The 27,993-nt window shown below is 49.8% G+C and overlaps 1 protein-coding gene and 1 long non-coding RNA gene across 6 annotated transcripts in view; both read right to left on the bottom strand.

Annotated features, from left to right (window-relative positions):
• The window catches only part of NRG2 (neuregulin 2), a 177,229-nt gene that overhangs the window by 141,712 nt on the left and 7,524 nt on the right, over positions 1-27,993 (bottom strand). The window lies entirely within an intron of this gene.
• LOC311444257 lies at positions 391-27,286 on the bottom strand. The gene is made up of 4 exons (XR_014697782.1): positions 27,180-27,286; positions 1,843-1,948; positions 1,590-1,747; positions 391-767 (listed from the first exon to the last, which is right to left on the bottom strand). It is a non-coding gene; the product is annotated as an uncharacterized lncRNA (long non-coding RNA).

Genomic DNA, 27,993 nt, shown 5'->3' with positions numbered 1-27,993 from the left:
GAGGTTGTATAAAGCAGTTCCATGGGAGGGACAGAGGAATTTACTCCAGGTGCAGTTTGTTAATCACATCAAGTGCAGTCCTGTCAAGTCCCTGGGTTTCTCTCCAGCAGTGTGAGCACGGAAACACCTGCTCATTTCTCCATAGCGCCTGTTCATGAGCTGCAGCACACAGAAAGCATTAAAGCCACTGTAATAAGAGGATGTTTCAAGAAAGCAGCCCAAATTATTCCGTCTTTGGAGGCACATTCTGCTTGATGCATTTTTTATCTGCACAGTTACCTGCAAATTTTCCCTCATCTGTATACATTAACTCTGACACTTAAAGTCATGCATATGCAAGAATGTACTGCAGACACATGAGCCAAAGAAAACACTGGCATGGCAAACAGCTCATTTGACTGCATACGTTTTATTTTTATAGGATTTCTTCCCCCCACAAAAGAAAAACAGACCAGAGACTCTGGGAGGTAGAATTGCAACCAGGGCTATAAAGGTGCAGTACAGAGCTCTGTGAAAGTTTACACATGGGAAGTCTCAAAAGAAGTAACAAATGCAATTGAAAATATGCAGGCAGAGGGGTGGGATTTGCGATCCTGATGCAGGTGAATGCAATTTTTCTTTCCATCTCTCTATCCAGCAGGCGACAGTCAATCTCTTAAGCTGCATCTGCATTCTTGTACAGCTGTTTAATCACTTGACATTTTCTTCTGTTCCATCTGTATTATCAGTCTCTTCTTTCCTCACATGTCTCAGCCTGAAAATAATCCCTAGGATATTAAAGAGAAAACCATGACACCTTGTGGAAAAGATGAAGCCTTCTCCGGATAAAGGCATCTTCATGAATATCAGTGTCTCACCCACGAGGTCTGGCCAGTGTAGTGCTGCCCAGGCAGTTAAAACAAACTAAATAAGGCCTAAAAAAATCCCTCTAAATTCCCAGTAGACAACCCAGTTTCATCTACTGATCAAACACAGCCCCTCTTCACTCAGAGGATCAGCTACCAGATTTTTGTTGGCCTTAATCATGATTAAGCTGAGTATCTCTCCAGGGAGTTTTTCCAGAGAACTCAAATCCCTGCAAAAATTAAATCATCTGCAAGATGCTCTATTTTCCTCATGATCCACCCTGAGATCAAGGCAAGGGGTGGGACTAGAAAATCAAGCCCATAATACTGATGGTCTTGGCTAAGCTGAATCCCAAACAGATCTGCAGTGATACATGGGACAAGTTGAGGAATTGGTACACAGGAGATACATTCTAAAAAGACGGCCACTGAGTTTGAGACAACTAAAAAAAGTCCTGTCAATCATTAAAAAGGCTATCAGTAAAATTCAGGGCCTAGACTAACTAATGGGTTGGGCACTTCTCTCCAGACAGGAACCCGTATAGAGTTAGAGTCAGGACACCAGATGAGGCTCAGTTATGCCCAGAAAGGCAAATCACATCCCACTGGGCCACACACTCCCAAGCCCTTGTTCCCTAGGACAGTCCCTTCTCACCTACATCAAAAATCATTCAAGATCCCAATTAAACACCAGCTAGTCCCCAAGCACTGAAACTGAAAGCTGTTCTCTTCCCATGAACTCACCTCCTCAGCTCTCACAAGTGCCAGCTGCCAGCCTACTGCCTATGTTAAAAGCAGAAGAATTTGGGATTGGAGAAGTCAAGTGGGCTGTGGTGATCCAACAGGCTTTCTCAGGACTAGTGTCCTCCAAGAGCTGCCCTTTCTTCTGGGAGCAGCAAGGCCTGAAAGAAAGGAAAAAAGATGAGGCCAAACATCAGTCTCAAAGCTGAACTTCTCCAGCCACTTAGGATCAGATAATTATTTTAAGAGCACTTACATGAGAGAAAGAATAGCTTGGGAACTGCTAAGGAGAAACTTGTCTAGATCCCCTTCATGTCACTGAGCATGTGCAGGACAGCAGAAGCATCTTCGGGCTCTTGGCTCTGTCAAATTTTGGTGGCAAAACTGAAAAATGTGGTAGAAGACATTTTCATTTTGCAAATTTTGCCAGCCTGTCAGGACACGCTGGTGGTGATGAGCTGCAGAGAGACTGGGGCAGGAAGCAAGGGAAGCTGGGCTGAGTGCAGGTGGGGATGGCCAGTACGTGATGGGAAAGAAAGGAGGAGGCTGAAAGAGACATGAACATAGTAGAGCTAACACTGTTACTAGGAGAGGGGAGAAGAGGACTAGAAAAAGGTGTTGTTGGGATGGGAGGATTATCAGCTCCCAGAAGGGCCCAGGGAGAGTCAGAACCATCTGAGAGCAGCAGCAATCAAGTCCTTGATAGTTCATGGCCTTTCTCCGGGACAAAGAAAATAATGTGAAATATGTGAGGCCAGCTGGTCTTCTGTGTTGCACAGACAGGCAAGCCCTGCTTTCCTCAGCAAAAATATCCAAAGGTTGACACTACCATGCTTCAATGTGACAGCTGGCATCTGCATAGGCCAGGGTCCCTCATCGTGACAGTCATCATCTAAATCCCAAGGAAGTCATTAACATCTGCCATATGGCTCTAGAGAGGGTTTAAGGGGAATGAAACAGGTATCCCAAACATGACCCAGGAGAAGAGGGAGTTTCCCTTCTGATAGATGGTGGCTCTTCTTCGTGGATATCATCTAGGTCAGTCTAAATCTTAGGCCCTACATCAAAATAAGTTTTGGGTCTCAAAATGGACCCCTCCAAGGAAACTGACGTCTCCTCAGACTTATTTACCCAAGCAGTCTGGGCCAGTGCCTATCAGGGAGGCAATAGGAATATCTGGGATGTACAGGAAGGAGGGCTCCAAACATGTCTGGAGGGTACCGGGGCACTGCTGTGCTCCCTCTAGGTGTGCTTACACCATCTCAAGGATTTGATTCCTGTCTTGCTCCCTGGTCCCAGTTCTTCACTATCCTTCCACATCACAGGTACATCTTTCTGTACATGGGCTCTTGTTCAGAGGAGATAATTTCAGCCTCTTCTACTTGGTACCACTGTACATGGGTCAGATCATGCTTGGGCTCCCATACCTCTTTGAGATCATAGGAATCTGGGACTGTTCAAACTCCAGAAATTACCCATGTCTCAGAGCCAGTGAGCACTACATGGGGATCAGAGGAGACCTAGGCCAAAGGTTACACAGTGTGGAAGTGCTCATCCCCATGCATAGTGAACTTCATTATGCAGCATGGGAATCAGAGACAGCTCATAGGAAAAAAGTGCCCTTGGAGATACTGAAGCTCCAGTCCCAGCCCTGGAGGAAGCTCAAGCATCCTGACCTACCATAAAAGTTGTACTGGGTCAGACAGTCTGCCAAGACTGGTGCTCTTCCTCAGCAGTGGTAGGTAAGTTGGTACAATGTGAGCAGAGAGTGATCCCACCCCTGACAGTGCCTTCCCAGCTGTCTGCAAACTGCTCCTCAGCGCACCTCCCGTGCTGGTGGCTGGTGCCTTGCAATGCCTAACAGCTCTGCTCAAGAGGTTACAACTCATTTAGACTCCTGCCTTTCAATAGAAAGTGAGAAATCCCAACATAACTCATCTGTAAAGATGTCAGGGTATGTTTAAAAGCTTTTCAGTGAGAGGTTGCATATAAATATCTCCAGGTTTAATGTTGCTTCTAACCAGTGTTGAAATTAAGCAGTGTGCAAGGCCATCCCACCTTTCTCTGTGCAGCACTGGGACCCTGCAGACAAAGAGCAGACCACCTCCTGATGAGCAGCAGAGTAGCAAAACCTGAGGCTGATGTCCTCCAAATCAACATGACACAAACCCCACTTGTCTCCAGAGGATTCCAGCAGACAGCTCTTAATTTACGTCTTCTACATAGTGACCACCAGTCAAAATGGATTGACACTAGCCTTTATCCTACCTCAATACCTCATTGCTCCACAAACTAGAGAAGGACTTATGTCTGTTTGTATATCAGCACAAACACACAATCTCAGGCAACCTGTCATTGACAATATTTTATTCTTGCATGTTGAATACTGAGGACCTGCTACTAAGGTAGGCACCAGCTCACTGCTTTCTGAGAACAAAGGGAAAAATATATGAAGAAAACAGCTCAGTTTGAACTGTATTCTTCTGAGCATTTGCCATTCCCTATAATTAATTATATCCCTAAAATACACAAGAAACTAAGAGAAACAACAGCCACAAGCTAAGATGACTGTACTGATTCCAAAAAGCTTTCATCTCTTTGCAATGAATAAATAACTCTGACGTAACTACTTACAACAATTTTTCATCAGATGTCTGAGCATTAAACTCCTTTTCCAGACCTGCTGTGATACAGCTCTCAGCAAATGCACTGATGGAAAACCACTGGTACCATTCACAAATGTGTCTAAAACCCACCACAAAAATCCAAGAAAAAAAACATTCCAAGGATCTACCCACTTCTTTCTATAGCAATGCCACCTTGCAAGTCTCAGCATCTCTGTGTGCAGTCCATGGGTATGTTAGCCTACATTTCAACACAAAAAACACAAATACTGCTTTTTCAAGGACAGACAGGAGGTCAAAAGCTGGGTGCATATTCCCAAAATCCCTCAGACATCCTGAGTTTGAAAAGAAACCCAGAGCATTCAAATTCACCTTTCCCAGATGCACGGCAGACTCAGTTTGTAACCAACCTGATGCTGCTGGCTAATGGACACTATCTCCAGATATCTGCTCAAACGGAGTCAGAATCTGGTGATTTCATGTGTTACTAGCCTCTACCTGCAGGAAAATGGAAACAATTAAACAGGCCATCTCTGCACTAACAATCAGCCCTTTTCAGAGAAGGAAGCTGTTTCTTTTGTATTGGGCAGCCCATATTGCCATCACTTAATCAGGCTGAGATTTAAGGAAGCCCGCTGTGAGATGACACAGATTGCTTCCTCCCTTGGGAGCTGGCAAACACCATGGTCAGTGTGTAACTGGCAACCTCCACAAAATGTGGCCCCATTACACACAACAGCTGAATCCTGCTCTTCATTCCTTGCTTGCACTTGGTCTCTGCAGACCTGGACTGGGATCAAGGGCCACCCCACATGTTGACCCCTCTCTTTATATATCAGAAGTCTTACCTGGCCACAGCATATCAGCAGAGGTGATGACAGAGGGAATGTATAGCTGTTCATGCATCTCTTTTGCCTTCCACGTCAGCCCAGTAGATAGAGCCTTGTCTAGGTGTGGATGAAACCATCTGCTCAGTGTCTGGCAGCTTCGGACAGGCAAAGGGAAGACTGCCACTTCCAGTTGCCCAATTGTGCCGAGCAGCAGAGCTGGAAGTCAGGGAGCTCTGGCAGAGGGGGACTGTGAACATGGAGGGGAAAGGACAAGAGTTCATTCCCCAAGACAGTACCGGTACAGAGCACCAGGATCAGGTCAAATAGTTCCAGACAGCTGGGACCTTTTGATCCCCCTCCTTCCAGCCCTCTGTAAAAGCAGCAGATGCCCTACAAGAAGCCTTGGTGTGGCACTGTGTCTCCAGACTGTACAAGTTTACTAGTGCCCTGGATTTAAACTCATTTCAGGTGTTTAGCTATCTAGCTGGAGCTAAACAGCATGTCTCATTGACAAACTCAGGAAGCGTGGCTTAGATGAATGGGCGGTGAGGTGGATTGGTAATTGGCTGCATGGCAGAGCTCAGAGGGTTGTGCTCAGAGATGCGGAGTCTAGTTGGATGCCTTTAGCTAGCAGTGGCCCCCAGGGGTCAGTACCAGGTCCAGTTTTGTTCAACTTATTTATCAATGACCTGGACGACGGAACAGAGTGCACCCTCAGCAGGTTTGTGGATGATACAAAGCTGGGAGGGGTGGTTAATACCCCAGGGGGCTGTGCTGCCATTCAGAGGGCTGGAGAGCCACGCAGAGAGGAACCTGATGAACTTCAACAAAGGCAAGTGCAGGGCCCTGCACCTAGGGAGGAGTAACCCCAAGCACCAGTACAGGCTGGGGGCTGACCTGCTGGAGAGCAGCTCTGGGGAGGGACATGGGGGTCCTGGTGGACAGCAGACTGATCATGAGACAGCAGTGTGCCCTTGTGGCCAAGAAGGCCAACGGGATCCTGGGGTACATTTGAAAGAGTGTTGCCAGCAGGTCACGGGAGGTGATCCTCCCCCTCTATGTGAGGCCACACCTGGAGCATTGTGTCCAGTTCTGAGCTCCTCAGTACAAGAGGGACATGAAGCTACTAGAGCAAGTCCAGAGGAGGGCTATTAAGACAATGAGAGGACTGGAGCACCTGTCATATGAGGACAGGCTGGAAGAAGTGGGCCTGTTTAGGCTAGAAAAGAGAAGACTGAGGGAAGACCGCATCAATGTATATAATTACCTGAAAGGAGGGCGTCAAGAGGATGGAGCCAGTCTCTTTTCAGTTGTGCCCAGCAACAGAACAAGAGGCAACGGGAAAAACTGAAGCACAGGAGGTTCTGGCTGAGTGTGAGGGGGCACTTCTCTACTGGGAGGGTGACAGAGCACTGGAACAGGTTGTCCAGAGAGGTGGAGTCTCCTTCTCTGGAGATATTCAAAACCCGCCTGGATGCCATCCTGTGCAGTGTGCTCCAGGTGATCCTGCTCAGCAGGGGGGTTGGACCAGATGATCTTCAGAGGTCCTTTCCAACCTCAGCCATTCTGTGATTCTGTCTTCTCATGTGGACCTAGCAGGGGTTCAGCAGCCTTACTCCAGTTTGGGTAAAGCTGTTGTTAAGATGCAGAAATTAGGCACACAGAACCCCCAGTCACATATACCTCTAAACCATCTCCCATCCTAATAGAGGAGACAGGATGTCCCAGGCTACAGACTTATTAGCCCCATCACCCCACACCTCAGTGCACTTCCAGACTGCCTGGCAGCTTCTGCCTTTGAGTCCCAATCCCAAAGCTTACCTTGGAAAACACTTTGCCCAGCTCAGAACCTGCCATTACTACATGCCCAAAGTCTCTGCTGCTTTAACAGACTGGCTCCTCAAGTTGTACATATGACTTTGCACAAACACTGCAACTATTGCAATCAATGAGAATGTCTTCATTAGCCTCCCTAGGCCTGGACCTGCTCCAAGATACAGAGTTACACGGGATGCCGAAATGCTGCACCTTGCATCAGGCAACTCTTAGTCGGAACTTAGGCTACAGCCCTCCAGATGCCCTTCCACACCCATTTTGCATACTAATCACCCCCCGAACAAGAGTTTAGAGAGGAATCCCCTACCTAGAGGGAGGTCTTGAACGACATGCAAAATCTCCCAGTACCTCTCACACAGATGTTTCTGGGGAGGTCTGAGGCAGTCCCTTATAAGATGTGCTACCTTTCCAGGAGCCTCCAGACCTGTCTCCCTGCATAGCCATATCCCAGCACACAGCTCATTACTTCTCCTAGATGGCTGTTCTGAATCCTCCATGACCTCTTGCAATTCCCATCACTTATGTTCATTTAAGAGGATATAGCTAGCTTTTAACAGGGTTCCTCACCTTTTAGCAGCTTAAAGCATAAGGAGACTTCATAAATATGGGTGAAAGTGGGAATCAGAAGGCCTTTAGGACTGGTCTGCAAATCATGAAATGGAAATTATGGTGCTGTGGCAGAGCCCTTGCAAGTCTCCAGGTCTGTGTCCAGATACACTGCTGTTACAACTTATTTGAGCACTGGCTATTCTTGAGCCACTCATCAGCATCCCTGAATAGCTTGTCTCTGCAACCTTGCAATCAAGACAAGCAAAAAATACTTTGTATAGTGCAAGGAATCAACTGGAAGTTGCATCAAACCCTTGATAACATTGCCCAGCGAGAGATGTCTTTCATTGGCTTCCCTTCCCCCGGAAAACAAGCCCATGGGATATTCTTTGAAGTCACCCAAGGAGCAGGAAACCGTTTTCTAAGGGAAAATTTCATCAGCTTTCCCTGAAGACATTGCTTATTATAATTAAAAAGTATATGTTTACAGGGCAGCTGCACAGGCATGACCATGAAGAGCAGAGAGCTGTGTGTTCAGCCACTTCCTGTGACAAACATAAGAAAATTGCTTTATTGGTGTCAGTTCTGCCAAAGTAGAGGGAATTCCCATAGAGGGAATGAGAAAGCTCTGACAGGGAGATCCAGCTACACAGGAGACAGGAAGAAGCAAGAAACTAACAGGGCACCACTACAACTAACAGCTTCTCTCACCTCCCACAAGCTGGGGATATGAGGGAGTAACACAGGGTGGAATAAAAACAAGGACAAGTGCATCCGATTTCTGAACATCCCCTGACTTCACCAACTTCACCTTATCAGTTGTACTACTAGAAATAGATGCAATGGAATGCATTACTACTACCAGATAAAACTTTGATCGGAGAATTCTTTTCAACACAAAGCTGAGCATCTCATCTCAGGTACATTTCTCCACACCACTGTGGCATGAGGAGCTTCACCCTGAGCAGTTAGAGCTGATGTGGATCGTTTCTGAAGAGCATCATGGCCATCATCAATGACAGGTGATGCCCTTAAGCCACAGGTGAAAATAATCACTTAATGAGTCCTCAATTATGACCTGAGAAATTGTTAAGCATAGAAAAAAGCCATTTGTCTGAGCTTGAGACACCAGCCCTCATCTTCTCTACCTTGATTTCCCCTTCAGTTTTCCAAGCACCTGCGAAAAAGCCATGCCAGGCTCACATCAGCAACAGCATGGGAGCTGACAGACCTCGTCATTTCCTCCCCATCTGCACTGATACCACGTCTGAGCTGTCACCAGGTCTCTCCTGTCCCACTTTTCTGTGACTGGATATGACTACACAGGAGCAAGGGCCTCAGAGACTCTGAGACTAATACACAGTTTTCTAGGACAGCATGCTCCAATTGTGAACTCCAAAGAGCATGCTGAATGTAACGGAGAGCCAGCTCCTGCCCAGGGAAAGTTTGTAGCACCACCCAAGTCAGCTTGAGGACCCTGCTCTGTCCAACAGCAAACCACCCCTTCTGCAGGGCCTATTAGCAGAATTTGGTCCCTCCTGGGAATGCTCTCCTTCCTCCAGACCTTCAGGAATGAAAGAGCTATGAAGGTCTCACCATGCAGAAGTCATCACATGAAAACCTTTCCATGAACCTTGACCTGTCATCACTTCCAGCAGCCCATGAAGGGCAGAGAGCAGACCAAAGCTGAGGTTTCCTCAATTTTCTCACACCTCTTCCAGGAAGCCTTGTGCTAGGAGAGGAAGGGATATCACTCTCTTCAGCCTCTCTGGAGCACTTTGGAAGGCAAGTTTGTGTTTCATTTTAGATAGATCCTTCCCAATACCCATAATCTTTTATGATGGGACTATAAGAAGGGCACAATTTGATAAATGCTTCTTTTGAGACACCATCCCACCACTCCTGCTTTTCTGAGAAAAAAAAAATACCTTTGGGTTTGGGGTTTGTTTTTTTTCCTGGGTTACAAGCACCACAGCACTGTAAAGGGTGGCCACTAAAAAATATTCACCAGTCCCTAAGGCTCAGTATTTGCATCACTGAGTACCACAGGCATCTTTTTTCTATTAGCTATGATCTCTTGAAAGACGTACACTAAGATACAGTGATACCAGTAAATTAAACTGCACGAGGGTCATGTGTGGCTGCTCTCTCAAGCTGTTGCAGACCCCCCAATATTGTTTTACCCAGGATGAAATAACTCCTGGTCTTGGTTCAAAAATAGGCATGATTAAGAGTCCTCTGTACATAACCACCCTGTTTCAATTATGTTCAGTAGCACAGACATGGGCTGCACGTTGGTATCTGTGCCAGAGAACAGCCTAGTAGCAATGCAGCTGAGGGATTTTGAGAGGAGCCATGGCAGGAGATGTCTAGCACCCAGAGGGACAGGAGAGACAGCTTTCCCCCATTGTTCCCCAGTACTGCACACCGCATGCTACAGATACTCAACAGAGCTATTTGTGTGAGAGAAACAAGAACTGCTTATCTGAGCAGCCCAATTCCTGCTTCAGTTTGTTTCATCTCCATGAAACAAAGCATTAAAAGATTAAGAAGCTCCAATAAAATGCAGGTCAGTCCATCCTTCACCCTCTCCCCCAGCAGCAGGAAAACAACATCCAGCTAGAGCTAGCAGTTAAATGGGCAACTTAATACACGTTGCAGCCTAAAATCCATACTCAGTGGAATGAGGCATCAGCATCTGACAAGGCCACTGACAAATTGCTGTTTCACCTTGGAGCATTGTCAGAGGCTGTCTGTGCTGGACACAAGTCTTCAGCAGAGCCTACATGGAGAAGCAACAGTCCCTTTGCACTGGTTTTAGAAAAAAGATGCCCAGAAGCACATTAGAGCAGCACTGGCTTCAGCCATTCCTTCAAGGAAGCCTTTGCTTCATGACCTTGAGGCAAGCCACTCTAGGACTCAGACTGCCTGGCAGACAATTCTGTGGCATCAAGGGGAAGGGAAATCATTATCACAACTGAAATAATAAAAAGGGAAAAAAAAAAAAAAAACGTACCTCTGTGCATCTCTCCATCCCTAAGATCTCTCATATGCCTTGTCCATGAGCATGCAGGTATGGGAACACGTCTCATTGGATACCCCAGGTGGAGACGTGTCACTGTTTTATAGGCCTCATACATCTCCTGTCTCAGGCTAAGGAGAGCCCTAAGGGCTACAAAGATTGTGAAGGGCCTAGAGGGGAAGACATATGAGGAGCAGCTGAGGTCACTCGGCCTGTTCAGCCTGGAAAAGAGGAGGCTGAGGAGAGACCTCATTGCAGTCTACAGCTTCCTCATGAGGGGGAGTGGAGGGGTAGGTGCTGATCTGTTCTCTTAAGTCACCAGTGATAGGACCTGAAGGAATGGTGTCAAGCTGAGGCAGGGGAGGTTTAGGCTGGACATCAGGAAGAGGTTCTTCTCTGAGAGGGTGGTCGCACACTGAAACAGGCTCCCCAGGGATGTAGTCACTGCACCAAGCCTGTGGGAGTTTAAAAAGCGTTTGGACTGTGCACTTAGTCACATGGTCTGAAATTTTGGGTAGACCTGTGTGGGGCCAGGAGTTGGACTCGATGATCCTTATGGGTCCGTTCCAACTTGGGATATTCTATGATTCTATGATTCTTTCTGGACCTCCTCCCCCAAGAATGCTCTCCCTCCCTGCCCCAGGTTCCTGTGAGGAACCTGTAACATGAGGAGCTTCCCAAGAGCCCTGCAGCTGGAGTACTGCAGCAGCAAGCAGCACTGGAAGCACCGACAGGCCCCTAGCAGGCAGTGCCTTGCACATCTGTGCACATACATGGGTGAAGAGCTCATATGCAGCCACCAACCACCAGACACTCAGCTCATCCTCTTGCCAGCTCACTCCAAGAACTGCTCAGCTAACTCCTCAGTTAGTCCTTGACCACGATCATTTGGGGACTCACATTTGTTCCCCCATGACGTCTCTATCTTCTGTCCTACACCACTCCGGCTGCTGCAGCTTCACATGTGCTGCTACTGTCCTCCTCCCTCTGGTCTTGCAGTCTCCTCACATGGATGCTATCCAAATAGCTGCTGGAAGCAGAGCAAAAATACTGCCAGCTCTAAGAGCAGAGCACAGGACCAGCTCCAGACAAAGCTCCAGCAAGCACCTTGCTGAGCTTTCTCTGCAGATGCCCCTGGGGACAGCAGCAATGAGACATTTTCCACCTGACCACAGGTTCCTGGCCTCTCCCACTCCGTTTTTGTGCATGAGGGAAACTATGCTACTACACCACTGCTCAGCAGCTGGGATACGCAACACCCACCCCACTGCTTCTGCCCATACATTACACAACTGGAGTTAAAGTTCCCCCGTAAAGCTGCATCCTAAATCCCAGCCTGCCAACACCAGCAAGCCCAGTGATTTCTGAAGAGGCGAGTCCTGCCAGACACCAGAGGGAGCACACAAACATCTCATTGACATGCTGGGAGATACTTCCTCCTCGAAAGTGAAAGTGGGATCTTTGTAGCAGGCTGAGGACAGCTGGAGAAGCTGTCAGCCTCCCACCCACCCACCCACCGGGTTTCGGGCCCCTGTGGAGAAGTCTACCTGTGTTTTTGCCAGACACCACCACATTCTGGCGTCCTCAGGGCTGTGAGATGAAATTGCTCCAACAGCTCACCCCAGGTAATGACAGCCAATGTCCTGCCCGAGCTGGCAGGATGTCCTCCATAACCACTAGCAACCAAAGCAGCCAAGGTCAGCACCAATTTCGTCCACCAGCCTTCACCTCTTGCCCAGACAAGTCAGGAGGAACAGATGATGGCTTTGAAGCCTGCTCATCTTGCATGCAGCTTCAGTACACTCAGCCAGCACTGAGGAGCCAACTGACCAGCCAGGAGAGATGATGCTGCACAACGAAGTCTTGGGACAACAGACTCTGAGCTACCAATGCAAGATGCTGGTCCCCAAAGCAGCCATACACTGGTCTAAAAACTGGAAGCAAGCTTTAACTGGGAGACACCTTGGGGCAGACCTGCAAACATGGAAATTCTTTGGATTCTCCTTGCTACTAACCCAAAATAGTGCTGAACTGGGAGCTGGACACACCCAAGCTGGGGGAGGATTCCAAGCAAACAGGAAAGATACTGAATAAGTGCTAGAATATGTTTATTCGCATCCCAGTGGAATGAGCTTTGCTGGTTCATATTCCCAAGCTTGTCTCAGTTACTACAAACCTTTTACAAGGAAACTAAGATTTCTGTGCAGTCTCACAGCTCTGGGAAGTGAGGCTTTAAAAGAAACCCTTGAGAGTAGCCCTACTGCCATTGCAGTGATTCCTCAGGTGTCTGCCCAGGAGGCAAGCCCCTCTGTACAGCCTAGCGTCCCTGACCCAGGCCAGGCCAGCCACGCTTACTGTGATTTCCTTCACCACCATAAATCTCCTCTAATTCCCTCTAAACCGTTCCTTGTCTCCATCAAAGTACAGCGCCCTCCCTGCTTTGCCCAGTGGGGATTAGCTCAGCTCTGTGGAGCGGGGACTGCAGGCAGAACAAGACAGAGCTAGGCTGGCCCTGCCTGCATACAGGCCTTGTTCTCCATCCCTGGGTCCCTGCCCTGATCTCGTGGGTAATCTGAGCCCCTCATGAGCTGAGAGTGGGGCCACCATAGAGGCTGCTGTAGCCTCAGCCTCCCTGCTCTCCTCAACAGCATCAGCTCTTTTCCCCTCCTCTTGCTCAACTCCCTCCCTATCCTAGCCTCCATGCTGCCCTGCTTTGGGAATCATAAGCTATGCCTCTTGACACCTTCTAGACCCAGGCACCAGCACCCACCATTTCCCAGTCCTCCGGTGTGTCTCTGACAGGAGGCTGAATGCAACACAGCAGCCCTGGGGCTTTCACACACTGGTTCCATCCCACAGTGTAGCACCTGTATGCAGGTCTGGGGGCTCATCGCTTCCCCTGGGGGAAGGAGCAGGCAGCAAGGGAGGCTGCCCCACCCAGGAGCCCTGGTATTGTTTATATGGGAGGCAATGAGAGATTACTCCAGCTCCCTATGCTCTAAGCATTCGTAAGTAGCCATTTCCTTACACAATAAATCCCAACCTCTTGCCCATCTCCAAATCACTCCCTTTTCCAGGCTGCTGCTATAGCCTCCTCCCTCGCTGTCTCTGGTAGGATCTTCTCTACTGATGGGAGAACAGCAAAGAATGTTCTTAAATGCACAGTGGTACTTGTGGACATCCCATGCAGTCACAGAATCATACAAGTTGGAAAAGACCACTAAGATCATCTAGTCCAATCTTTAACCCAGTACTGACAAGTCTACCACTAAACCATGCTACCAGGTTCTACCTACATCTACATGTCTCTTGAAGGGATGGTGACTCAACCACTTCCCTGGGCAGCCTATTCCAATGCTGCACAATCCTTTCAGTAAAGAAATTTCTCCTAATATCCAACCTAAACCTCCCCTGGTGCAACTTGATGCCATTTCCTCTTGTCTTATCCCTGGTGCTTGGTAGAAGAGCCTGATCCCCACCTTTCTACAACTTCCTTTAAGGTAGTTGTAAAGTACAATAAGGTCTCCAAGTCTTCTTTCCTCCAGGCTAACCAAACCCAGCTCCCTCAGCTGCTCCTCATACTCATTACTCCAGAAGCTGTCTTGAAGAGATACTACTAAATTCACAGACACAACCCAAGTTTTGGTGACAGCAAAATCATAGAAACATAGAATGGTTTGGATTGAAAGGGACCAATCCAAACCCCCCTGCCATGGATCAGGTTACCCAAAGCCCCATCTAACCTGGCCTTGAACACTTCCAGTTATGAGGCATCCATAGCTTTCCTGGGCAACCTGTTCCAGGATATCACCACCCTCATCATGAAAAATTTCTTCCTTATGTCCAATATAAATCTAAATCATTTTGATGAGAACAAAAAAGAAGCAGGAAGATGCCAAACTAGCTCTCTTTCTCACTCCCTTGTGTATGAAAGTTTGGTATCTCAGGAGCTATGCTGGAAGCAGAGTACGTATAATAGAATATTCTGAGTTGAAAAGGACCCACAAGGATCATTGAGTCCAACTCCTGCCTCCACACAGGACCACTCAAAAATCAGACCAGCTCCGCTCTGGGCTGAACAGATCAAGAGACCTCAGCCATTTCTCATGAGTCTTCCCCTCTAGATCCTTCACCTTCTTCGCAGCCCTCCTTTGGATGCTCTGTAATAGTTTTATATCCTTTGTACATTGTGGTGCCCAAAACTGCATGGCGTGCTTGAGGTGAGGCCACACCAGCACAGAGCAGACTGGGACAACCACTCCCCTCCACCAGCTAGCAATGTTGTGCTTGAAGCACTCCAGGACACGGTTGGCCCTTTTGGTTGCTGGAGCACTCTGCTGGCTCACGTTCAACACGCTGTCAAGCTGAATGCCCAGGTCTCTTTCCACAGGGCTGCTCTGCACAGCCTCTTGTCCCCCAGTCTGTACACATAGCCAGGGGTGCCCCATCCCAGGTGCAGAATCTGGGCTTGAGGGCCAAGTGCACATACCAGGCTTGAGGCCAGGATAAGCCTGAGCTATATGGAGAGCCTCAGATTTGGTGATGGGCACAAAAAGTATCACACTGGGCTGGAGCCTGGAGCACCCAACTACTCCAAAAGGGTGACCAGTGATATTTAGAGGAAAGCACCCTACATTTCAGGAGTGGTTCAGCAGTGAGAGGGTATTGATTCTGACCACTCTACATCAAGAACTGTTAGTGATGCATCCATGACCTGAGTACACCCATGCCTGCACTGTTCTGCACTGTGTCAGAGCCTGTGATGTGCTGCACAAACCCCGTGGCTACAGGACAGACTCAGCAGCTCATTGTAACAGAGAAGCCTGCAGGCAGGTCCCACTCGGTACTGGTGATCACGCCACCTGCAGAGCTGTGTGTTTGTTTATCTAACAGTGCAGGAAAGTTCTCATGAGAACATCCTTTAGGAACAGAGTTGTGTTATTGAAAGAAAATTGCATAACTGCTCAAACAACCAGAAGTGAAAGCTTCTTTCCAGGGATGGGATTTGATCTACACCATGGGAGAAATACATCCAGGGTCTGTCTGATTCTGAGCAAATGTGGATTGCCCAGCATCTGAAGGGACTTAAGATTTACTCACTATCTGTATTTCTTTTCTTATTCTGTCTTATTAGAACAGCTATCTTATCGATCCAGTTGTTGTGTTGCAGGACCTTTCTTATAGAGATCCAGAAAAGGCCCTGCACTGGCTCACTCTCACCTCAGCCATGCCCAGAGCAAACAGAGAGGCGGAGAGGACACACAGCTTCCCCAGCAAGAACTGGGGTCTGGCATACACAGGATTAGTGGGTAGAGGCACTTTAGGTACAAAGGGGCCAAAAAGACAGCAGGACAGTGAATGGTTAGAGTAACAAGAAATTAAGGGATGCACACCAGAGAGACCAGGACAATCCTGGGGGCTGAGCCAAACCTATACAGCTCAGCCTCAGGCAGCCAGGACTTGCCACTGCATGTGAAATGCTCATTCCCCTGCACTGCTCTCGCTCGTGTTGGTGTGTCTGCTCCAGACATGGGCACAAGCCCAGCTGCCAGCCCCAGCTGGGATGTCTCAGCCCATGCCTGGACCGCTCTTTTCTCATTTGCCAGCCCTGTGCTTAGCAACGACCAACCCCAAGAGCTCATTTGCTGCCTACTGGGTGCAGAGAAGCTGGGATTTCTTTCTTCCCCCAATCTCCAGCATTGATAATTTCTGGCTTTAAAGGAAGCCTTTAGCACAAACACACAGGCACACACACTTAGTTCTCCAAGGCCCCTGCTAGGGGGGATTCCAGAGGAGCATCCCAGGGTCCCCGCATCATTGATGCCACAGCATCCACTACAGTGTGATATATCCTCAGGGCAGGTCCTAGATGAGAATAGAGTTAGAGTTACAGGGGATCAGAGAAGAGAAAAATATCTGCATTCACCTACAGCTCCCCCATAAAGATTCGAGATTGTTAAATTTTGCCCGTGGGCTGTAGCTGGGTTATAGCATTAAGGATGCTCACTGGTAGCACTAGCCAGGGCTTTCCCTGCTGCAGAAAATACAGCCCCAATGGGCTTCAGAATGACCCCTCCCTTCCCATTCAAGAGTAAAGGAAAACAAAGAAACTGCACACCATTGCCCCCAAAAGCTAAACAACCAAGCCTTTCCCTATCAGGCTTTTGGACGGAAACTACAGAGGAGAGAAATAGGGTCCAGTGGAAATCCACAGCACAGAGGAAATAACCTCAGACTCCTCACTTCATGAGGCCAATGCTGCACCATCGGTCGTGACTGTGACTGAGACCTGAACATCACTGAACAATCTGAGATCTAAATGACTTTAAAATCTTGTGTGCTACTTGGTAAGGGGTTAACATGATGAGTGCACAGGGGCTGAGTTTGTGCACAAGGTGAGGCAGGCCAGCAGGAGATCCAGGGATGAACTGGCTCTCTTTCAAACCCCAGCTAACCTCCAATCCCTTTTCAACTCTGGAAAAAGTTGCAGTTCATTAAAAACCAACAAGGATTCTGCCTGGAGCTGGTGATCAGGGCCTGATCCCTCCCTTAGCCTGGCCATCAGCATGTACCCCCCTTTTGAGTGGCAGTCCCAGCTCCAAGGGAAGTGACAAGGCAGGGCAGGGCATGAGTGGGACTTACTGGCAGACTACCAGCCACCTTCATTGCCAGTGGAGAACACCCTGGAAAAGTGCATAGAGAGCTGCTTCTTCAGAAATAAAGAGCATATCTCAAAAAGCATCCAATATAAATTGGATGTTATCTCATGGCAAACAGATAAAAGTGGCAGAAGATCAGGAAGCAGTTTGACATGGCAGTGAGTACATCCCTCGTGGCCTGTCAGTCTGGCATACAAACAAAAAATGGCTTCAGCACAGTCACACAAAGGAGACACATTGGGGTTTGTCCCACTGCTGGGCTCCAGAGCAGAGCCACTGTCCCTATGTCTGTGTGGTAGGCATCACTGCAGAGCAGCGGAGTGAGCAAGTCACCAGGTAATGCTGCTGCTGCTGAGCTGACTTCTTGCTGGGGCACAGAAATGAGTCAGCTCCAGCCTAGACCCTCAAACCCAACGTATGCATGATGAGCTCAGGCTTGTGGGCCTTCTGCCCTGCTGTACCCACAGCACTGGGCAGCATACTGCCACAAAACCCCCAGCAGTATGCTGGGCTCTGCTCTCATTCAGGTGACCACACTGAGCAGTGGAGCAAAAGCTAAAGTCAGAGCCACAAGAAATCATGCTTTCCTTGGCCTGACCACCAAAGCCAGGTTTCCCTAGTCAGGCTCTCACATGCACATATACTGCTGGAAGGAAACAGCCACTCCAATGTAGCCGTCAGACACCCTCAGGTCTGGGTTGAAGATTCCCTGAGACAAACCAGGATGTGGGGAAATACACTGGAGTGAATGGCAGCAGGTTGGTAAGAAATGAGCAGCGTTACAGAGAACCTCAAACCAGCTTGGCCTCTTGGCAGCCTGTCAGAGGGGAAGGTGTTTTGCAGTTTTGCAGACCTCAACTGATGCTCCAACTCCTTCCTTTTCTCACCATGCAAGCACGGGACTAGGAATCTCACTGGGGCGATTGCTGTAACAAGTCCAGATCCGGCAGTTAAAGTTAGACCTCACCTTGGCCATCTGTCTAATTCTTCTGCAATTTAGTCCGACAGCTCATGGGAAGTTGTAACAACCTTATGCATGAGCATGTTGCTGCTCTCAGATCTCAGCAGCCATGACCACTCTGCTGACAAGCATCCCAGGCTCCCTGAAGCGTCTGTTGCCTTATTAGCAGGGCCTCCACTTGGGATTTATTTTCCATCCAGAATTTAAGCAGAATTTATGTATTAACTAAAGATTATTAGTGCCAAAAATAAGTGGAATGCCACTTGCTCAGCAACACAGGCCTTTACAAGAGACCACGTGGCACAGGCAGCCCACCCAATTGCAACACCAGAGAAGCTTTTTATAGACACACACATCTGATGGAGTGCAAGTGATGCTTGGCTTGCTACAAGCTTTGCAAGTATCTGATTGAAGGGGGAGGGAGAGGGAAATATCCCCACATCCACAGGCAGGAGGCACAGATCCCTCCTCTCCTCTGCTGACTGGGTAAGGAGCCAGGTGGAATTGGTTTAGGAAGAGGTAGTGGCAGAGCTACTCCATTTCTCTGCCATAAACACACACATGCAGCATGCAGCTTCTGACAGACAGCACACACACTGCTGAGTATCTCAGTGCAATACCTCAACATCAAGACTATTCCATTTGCCTCTGAACAAGGCTGCTGGAGCATCAATAAAGGTGACCCAACCCTGTTCTGCTTTAGCTGCTGGTGCCTTCTCTCTTTCGCACATTCTCCCCATGGCATTTGAGCACATCCCCTGCACTGAGCTGGCTCAGCTACCAGTAGTGATGCTGATGTGACTCTGAAGGCTTCTCCAAGGACTCTGACCAATCTTGGCTGCGAGGGATACAAAGCCACAGCAGCAGCACTGCTGTTGCCAGCAGCCTCTGGAAGCCTGTGTTGCACAAGCCAGTGCACAGTCGGTGCAGGGAACCAAGGCACACAGGTGAAGGGAAGCTCTCACATACCAAAACAACAATAGCTGCCTGTCTGGAATGGCCTGTCCCCTTCCATTGCTCCCATTCATACTCTGAACCCACCATTTAGCACCCTCGGCAAAACCAGACCCAGCTGCTGAGCATGGGACAGGCAGCAAACAGCATGGGTTGGTTGCTGCCTGTCCAGCAGACCAGAGGGAGCACAGGTCACAGGCTCACAGCAGAGGTCAGAAGGGCCAGGACAGTCACAGCCCATCTGCACAAACAGTTCTGGTCCCACATCTATTTGCAGAGGTTTCAACAGCAGCTAGAGGCCACCAGCTGGACCAGAAGCCCCAGGCATGCCACTCAACTCCGCTCACCTGCTTGCTCTAGAACAAGCATCACGGTCCCTTGCCACAGGCAGGATGTTTGCTCTCACCTGGATACTTTCTCACAAGGCTGCAGGGCAGAAAGGCAAAATGTCCACCCTGCAGCCTTCCTGGCAGCTGTTCTCTGCTGCCTCTGTCCTCACCCTGTCATTTCTGCATCACTGACCTGCACAGGAAGGCAGAGCGGGGAGCAGGTGGTGGTGGCTGAGAAGCAAGGAACAGGCAGGACTGCCAACACCACCAAGCCCAGCACTGGGCGTCTCTTTACAAAGGAAAAGTGAAATACACTCCAGTTTGAAGACAGCAAAGAGCTGCTCCTCACACTATCCCAGCCCCCCTTTTGCCCAAGAGACAGACTGGAGAGAGTTCAGTCCATGCTGCTACATCCCTAGGAGGGCACTGGGGGTGACAGGAGGACACGAGAGTGTTCAAAGGGCTCTTAGCATCCTACCTGTCATAGTTGCCTCATACAGACAAGTAGGGCCTCAGCAGGAATGGATAAGACCTATGGGGAGTGGGAGAAGGGAAAGCAAGAAGTGAGCATATTACAGACCTGGTCCAAAGCAGCATGGGTGATGGACTCTCAGGACTCAGTTGCGTGGCTGCACAAGAACTCATATGTGTATTCTTGTGCATCATTTTGCATCTGACAGCACTGGAGTGACCTCTGTCCCATGAAGCTGAATGGGAGAGATGCTACCCCTTCACAGCTCTCACTCAGAAAGGATGAGGAACGTAGAGCCAGCATACAAGGCCAGAGGAGCCAGGTGAGTGCACGGGTACAGCCCTGGCTCTGCACTCTACAGGCAGATACAAGGCTCCTTGACTCCAGTGCTCCTTTTTTATGTGGAAACCTCCACTAAACTCACTAGCAGGGAGCATGGAGACCAGAGTGCTGGCCCCAGCTGCTGGCTTCACCAAGGGTTTCTGGTACCCTATAGCAAAAAACACTAACATACAAACTCAAACCCCTGAACAAACCAGGGGGATCCACATATCCAGTAAGTCTCCAGCAGTCGATAACAGGCAAGTGAGAACCACGTGGGCAAGAGGTCCTGAGCTGATCACAGTCATGGACTTCTTCAGGTTGGATCAAATCTTTGGAGGTCATCTGGTCTAACCCCTTGCTCAAGCAGAGACATCTAGAGCAGGGTGTACAGGACTGTGTCCAGATGGCTTTTAAATATCTCCAAAGAGGGCGATGCCACAACATCTCTGGGCAACTTGTGCCAGTGCTTGGTCATCCACACAGTAAAAAAAAGTGTTTCCTGATGGTCAGAGGGAACCTCCTGTGCTCCAGTTTGTGCCCATTGCCTCTTGTCCTGGCACTGGGCACCACTGAGAAGATGCAGGCTCTGTCCTCTCTGAACAATCCCTTTGGCTATTTACAGGCATCAACAAGATTCCCCGTGAGCCTTCTCTTCTCCAGGCTGAACAGTCCCAGCTCCCTCAGCCTTTCCTAATAGCAGTGCTGCTCCAGTCCCTTCATCCCCTTCATGGCCCTTGGTTGGCCTCTCTCCAGTAGCTCCATGTCCCTCGTGTCCTGGGGAGCCCAGAACTGGACCCAGCACTCCAGGAGTGCTCTCCCAGTGAGTGCTCCAGCACTCCACTGCTCTCCCATCATTTACCAGGCCTGTTATTTCATCACAGGTTATTAGGTAGGGCACAAGGGTCTGCTCTAGGCAGACTTCTGTGATTTTTCACCTCAAAAATCACCTTACTTCCTACAAAAAAAATGCCTGTGCCTCACCAGCAACCTCCTGCAACAGGGACATCTAGAAGAGATGCTGAGAGTCCTCTCTAGCAGGCAGGTAAAATCTGAGTGTTCTGCACATTTAATGACACTGGACAACTTCATATTCCCATTTATCATCTTAAAAGTGAATTTTAAGGAAATTTCCTCAAGTCTAAACAAAAAGACTCACTGAAACAAATTCATATTTTCTAACAGGGTGCAGCCTCAGAGAACACTGCAGAAAAAGAAACCAAAGCCATCATTAAAAACATGTTAGGGTTTTCTGAGCTCATCTGCAATTACTGCTCTGAAAGCAGAGGATGCATGATAGAGAATAGTGGGTGTGGGAGGGAGAAGAGAAGGGGGAAAGGAGAAAGACAACAGCAGCACAGGAGGAAATTTAGCACTGCCAAGAGAAAGCCAGTGATGGGCAGAATTTATGTCCTTGTAGAAGGGTTTCCCATATCATTGGTCACACAGAGAAGGAGAAAACATTATTTTGAAGAACACTGGCCTGGTCATAAAACTAAGACTTCTAGGAGGGGGGTTTCCTTCAGACGCTGCAGCCATATTACCTTCATGTGTGCCATTCCACCACCCTCCTGCAAAAGATGAATTTAGACCAGTATAAATCTGTTCCACATAAAATCTTGTTATTAGCCCAACTTACTGGAAGGTGTGTCTGCTACAGGCCTCCAAGCCTCACCGCTGGGCAGGTTTCTGCCCTAGGGACATGGATATGTTTTCCACAGGCTCCACACTCACCCCTTCCCACTGACATGATAACTCCTGGGAACTCCTGGCTAGTGGCTGACCTTGGTTTTCAACAGGAGGAGCCCAAACACACAGGCCCTCGCACAAGCACTGCCTCTCACTACAACCACTCTTCCTTTCTCAAGGCCAGCAGGAGGTGTGGAGTGGCAACCCGTGCAGCAGCTGGGGCTGCCACAGTATGAACCATTGCCAGTGACATGTCCCTTGGCCCATCCTCTCTTCTGGGGCCCTCCTTCAACAGCATTGGCACCTGAGCTGCCCTGCACCAGGCAGGAGATAGGCAGCCAGGAGAGAAGGGGAGTGCCTGGATTCTCCCTCCCTGCAGCACCCACCTGATACCACAGTTAAAGATCTTTATTCCCACCCTCCCCATTCACAGGGATGTCTCAGGCCACATGAAAAGTCCTAGCCAGTTCTACCCCTGCCCTGAGAGGAAGCAAGCACAAATCCTCCCCAGGGCCATCTGCCCTACTGAGGCATCACTGACCCTGCTCCTTACACCCTCAGACCAAAGGAGAGGGAGGAAGCTGCTTTGCCTTCAGCTTTGCACCACTGTCATCTCTGAAGTGGCCCCCAGACAAGCCCACCTAATAAATACCCAAGTATGAACCCTGCAGCCTCTTGGGGACAGAGTCAGAGACTCTGCAAAGATCTATGTGCTGCATTTCAGCACCTCACAGGCTCAGGAGGTGAAGTGCCAGGGACTTCAGGAAACTAGGATGGCTGAGCAAGGACCTGCTGGTCAAAATGAGCGTAGGAAGGAAATGCACAGGCAGTGGAAGCAAGGGGATGTGGCCTGGGAAGAGTAAAGGGATACTGTCCAGATGTGCAGGGATGGGATTGGGAAAGCCAAGGCACAGATGGAATTAAACTTGTCAAGGAATGCAAAGAATAACAAGAAGGGATTCTATAAGGACATTACTCAGAAAAGAAAGGCCAAGAAGAGTGTACCCCTTCTGGTAAACAAGGCGGGAAAACTGGTAACAACAGACATGGAGAAGGCTGAGGGACTTCTGTAAGGCCTTTGACATGGTCTCACACAACATCCTTATCTCTAAATTGAAGAGATATAGATTTGAAGGGTGGACCATTCATTGGATAAGGAATTGGCTTGAAGGCCACACCCAGAGAGTGGTGGTCAACGGGTCTATGCCCAGGTGGAGGCCAGTGAGACATGGTGCCTCTCAGGGGTCCATCCTGGGACCAGTACTCTTTAATATCTTTGTCAATGACATAGACAATAGGATCGAGTGCACTGTCAGCAAGTTTGCTGATGACACCAAGCTAGGTGGTGCAGTTGATACAACAGGACGGGATGCCATTCAAAGGAACCCAGAATCATAGAAACATAGAATCATAGAATATCCCAAGTTGTCCCCAACCTGGACAATCTTAAGAATTGCACCCAAGCGAACCTAAAGAGGTTCAACAAAGCCAAGTGCAAGGGGCTGCACCTGGGTCAGGGCAACCCCAGACATGAGGACAGACTGGGAGAACGCATGGAGAGCAGCCCAGCAGGGAAGGCCATGGGGGTTCTGGTGAGTGAAAAGCTTGACATGAGCCAGCAGAGCACACTTGCAGACCAGAAGGCCAACTGCACCCCGGGCTGCATCAGAGGAGTGGCCAGCAGGTGGAGGGAGGTGATGGTCCCCCATCTGCTCTGCTCTTGTGAGGCCCCACCTGCAGTGCTGCATCCAGCAGCACCTTGATGGCAAAACCCCAAAGCTCAGCACCAGCACTTGCAGCCATGCAGCTGGCACCCAGCACAGGCAGCTGCAATCCTGCAGCCACCCAGGGCTGCCTTGGCACCAGCCACTGCAAGGAAACCATGGCCGCTCTCCTGGCAGGTAAGTTTGAGAAGGTCAGTTTCCTATCAGAACCATCACATGTGCCTATCTGCCATTCTGAAGCCAGAAACCACTTAATGCATCTCTGATTTAGCAGTCACCAGACCCTTTTCTGGATGTTTTAACATCCAAATCCGAGGTTTGGCCAATGACCTAATGAGAGCAGCAATTTCAAAGCTCACCATGGAGTTCTCTCCTCTCGAGGGATGGAGAACCATCTGGAACCTTATTCCTGCAATGGCCATAGTTCACAGCTACCAGTCTGATTACAGAGACAGCATGCACTTTCTTGGCAAATTCAGCTGTTTTCTCTACAGGCGTGTCAATCCCATGGGCCAGATTTCCTCTGCTTTTTTGCACCTGTGCTGTCCTGACATGACTGCTCTGGTCTCTGTGCTTTTGCTCTGATGACATGGAGAAGGCACTTCAGCTCACAGTGCCTTCGTGGGAAGGAAAGAGAGGCCAGAGATCACCTGCAACCTGAGGCAGGAGGGCTCTGGATAAGCTCTCTCAGCACAGGTGTTGAGCACCTTCCTCTCACCAGGAAGTCTGCAGAAGTCAACCTGCACACACAGCCCTGCCTCCCAGTAATATTTACTGCCACGTAGCATCCCAGAGGGCTGCAAAGTGGGCCTTGATGGCAACTTTCAGAGTCATTTCAACACACAAGACAACCTAAATTGCTCAGACCCACACAGCAGCTACAGATTTGCAGAATTTCACAAGCATCAAACAGACCAGCTGCTCAGGCCCCATTACCCAACCATCCTCCATCACAACACGCACCACAAAGTTGCTCCAACAGCTTGGGAAATCGTCTCTCCACACCACCATGCAGAATCAAGTGCCCTCGGGGAACAGTGCTCGCTGCCAGCACTCCCAGCTAGTTCTGAGAATGAGAAAAACAGCCTAGATGCCAAGAGCCTGCATGTCACCACGCGATGGACTGACAGAGATCATCTCTTGACACGTCACAGCTCCCCCACACAGACAGAGCGTGCCGCTGCAGATCGGAGACAGGTCTGGGGACCACAGGTTTATGTCTTTGCAGATGTAGCACCTCTGCTGTGAGCTGAGCTCGGCTGGGAAAGCTAGATGGCCACCCATGGAGAGTCAACAAGCTGCTGGCTGGCAGCAGGCAGGTCCCTTGCAGACCTGCTCTGGGAACAAGCCAGGGCTCCTCCGCTCCTAGCCACCCACTCAGATCCTCCCAGCTGTGTGAAGTACCACCACAGGATCTGTCCTATTTTGAGCAGGGTCTGCTGTCTCCAAGGAGGAGCGGTCAGCTGCAGACACAGCCCTGCACCCAAGGGGATGAATCCCAGATACTCTGAGGTCCATCAGTGGCAGGTGCTGGAGCAAGAACAGACTTTTATTGCTATTTCTGCTGATTTCCAGTGCTGATATACTGATACATAATCCAGTGCATGACCAGTTTCCGCCTGCTCCTTAGCAGAGCATGCAAAGCAGCATCCTGCCAGGCAGGGAATCACAGCATGGGGATGCTAAGAAGCTTTCCTGCTGTCAGTGGCACAGATGGGAAGTGAACCCAAATCTCCATGCACAGTCCCCTTGCCTGCACCCATTCCCTCCAGAGCATGAAGAGGCACAAACACAACTCCACGCCATGTGTGCAATGGCACAGCCACCCACATACAGGGCTGGGACAAACCCACACAACAGCAGCTGGCTTTCTGTGCTGCAGCCTCCAGGTTGACTGACCATCAGGTAGAAATAAGGCAGATGCTCCACAAAGCTCCTTCTCTGGAGCTTGGCCCAGGTGAGGGAGATCAGGCTTCACGAAATAATTACTGTTCATTAAAAGGAGAAACATGCCACTGCCTTACTGCACCGCACAGCCTTCCTGGGGCTGCAATCACAACACCCATGTTGTGCCCCTCCCCTGGCACCCCACCGCTTCTGGCAGTGATGCATCTGGGGAAATCCAGAATCAGTGGCTGCACCCCAACTATCCCATACACATAGACACAACCCCTGGGAGCCTGCATAATGCTTCTTCACATTGGCCTCTGCAGCACAGCAAAATAAAAAGAACATTCTTTGGGTGACCCTATGCCTGTTGCTTCTCATCACCCTAGTTCTTGTGGGTAGAGAAGAATAAATCCCTGTTTTCTACCCAGATTAAGCTATATCTCCTTGTACGTCCAACTCAGTGCCCCAAAACCTCAGGGTCCTTCCCAGCATCTTACCCTGCATCTCATCATCCCAAAGCCACCAGGCCACCTCACCCTCCTCTAGGTTTCCCTTTGGGCTATGAGCCCACCTGGACTCCAGGGCATGCTCAGGCCTCAGACTCTTACTACGTTTGCCAAGCCCTGCAGTCACTGTTGTGCCTGAACATCCAAGAAAGGACAGCACAGAGAATCAGCCTGCAGACCCAGCCTCTCCTGTTCACCATACTAGGGAAGACCAGCTTAAATCACCAACCTCAGAAGAAAAAGTGCCCGAAGAGCAATCCCGCTTTATAGCAAACCTCCACTCCAGCTGCATCCCCACTTTCTGACACCAAGGCATCTTTCTGAGAGTGCTCAGGATCAGGGCAGCACTGGGATGGTGGGATGCACATTTGATGTCTGCCCCATTTGCTTGGGGCCAGCAGTGCTGCTGGAGAAGCAGGGTTGGGTGTGCAGACACTGAAACAGGCACTAGCTCCTCCTGCCACGCACATGGAGTGCGCCAAACCAAGCCAGGAGCTGCAGGAAGGTCCAGAACAAGAATCCCTGCCTTGTTCCAGTGCAGGACATAACCGTGCAGCTGCCCAGGAAGATCGTGAGCACATCCCCAGTGCCAGGGAACCACAAGAAGACCCCTAGGTCACACCAGCCTCACCAGACAACTTCTCACAGAGCTCAGGGCCAGGATGAGGAAACAGATCCTGGCAGACAGTGCAATACTGGAGGATGCTGCAAGTGCCCAACATCCCTACAGTGCTGGTATCGCAGGCTGAGGCAGCCTCCTTGCACAGGGCGCAGGGACCAGGGCAGCCCAGCTCTCCCTTCGTGGATACAGAGAGAAGGCTGAGACCCCACAAGCTGGTGATATTCCCAGGGATGCTGACTGGTGGGGCTGGGCTCCCACCAGCAATCGTCAGCTTGGCTCAAGGCAAAAAGCCTAGGGGAGACTCAGCCACTCCTCCGCACTGAGGCGCACAGGGCAGCCAAGGAAGGCTGGTGGGGAGGAGATAGGAAGGATGGAGCACCCAGAGCAGTGAGCCCAGGCAGTGGCTAGAGACACCTCTTCCCATCACTGAGGTTACTGCCACCCCACAGACCCAGGGGAAGACCCAAGCCCCAAGGAAGACATCTCACAGCCCACTCATACCCCTTGCCAAGTCCCCAAGGCAAAGAGACATGTTGCTGATTGTCACACTCAGTGCACTTTACATTGGGTAGAGGCTTACAGCACAGGCCATGCCCAATCCTGACCTTACCTTGGCTTGCCCCAAGCCCACCAAACAGTGCCAGCAGATGGCACAGCAGCAGGGAACCCAGGTCTGAAGGGGCCAGGCTCCTCTGAGTACAGCAGCCAGGGATGGTGCTTCACTTCCAGCTTTGAGACAGCCCAGAAAGCACAGCTGATTCCAATCCCTACCCTCCCACCAGCACATCCCACCAGCTCATTTCCAGCACCTGAGCCCATCAGAAGGGTTCCCAGAGCCCTCAGCTTCATCAAGAGGTCAAAGGATGGTCTCCTCCCAGCCAGGAAGGGTGAGATGGGATGAAAAGGGTGGGAGCTGGGGGCTCTCTCATGACCACGACACATCCCCACCCAATGAGCATGTGTGTCCCACCCCAGAGGGATGCTGAGCCTGGACACCACAGCAGCCACCCTGCCACCAACCACTCCTGTGAAATCAGGACACAGCAGACAATGCAGCTGCCTTCCACAGGGCAGCAGACAATAAGAGATGGAAATATAGAAAAGGCTGGTGCTGTCCTGCTGTGGCCAACAGGGCGTGGGGCAGGTGGGGGGACCAGTAAGAATCACTGAAGCCACACAGCCCAGGCAAGAGATTTTAAAGGACTGTCCTGGCCAGGAACAAGTTGTGAGCTGAAGTACCTTGTCCCTGGGTTACAACAGAGTGGGACTGGACCTGAGCAGTTCTCTAATCCCTATTCCTGCCCGCAAGGAGGCCACCCATACCAGGGTGATTACTGCTGCTTGCCCACCCAACCTGCTGTCAAAATGCTCTGCTGACAGCTCTCGCACAGATCCACGCCAGGCTACCATTGACAAGGG

This window comes from Aythya ferina, assembly GCF_964211825.1.
Source record: "Aythya ferina genome assembly, chromosome: 14".
Lineage (NCBI taxonomy): Eukaryota > Metazoa > Chordata > Aves > Anseriformes > Anatidae > Aythya > Aythya ferina.
The sequence above is the reverse complement of the archived record's forward strand: the minus strand, read 5'-3'. Positions and strand labels throughout refer to the sequence as shown.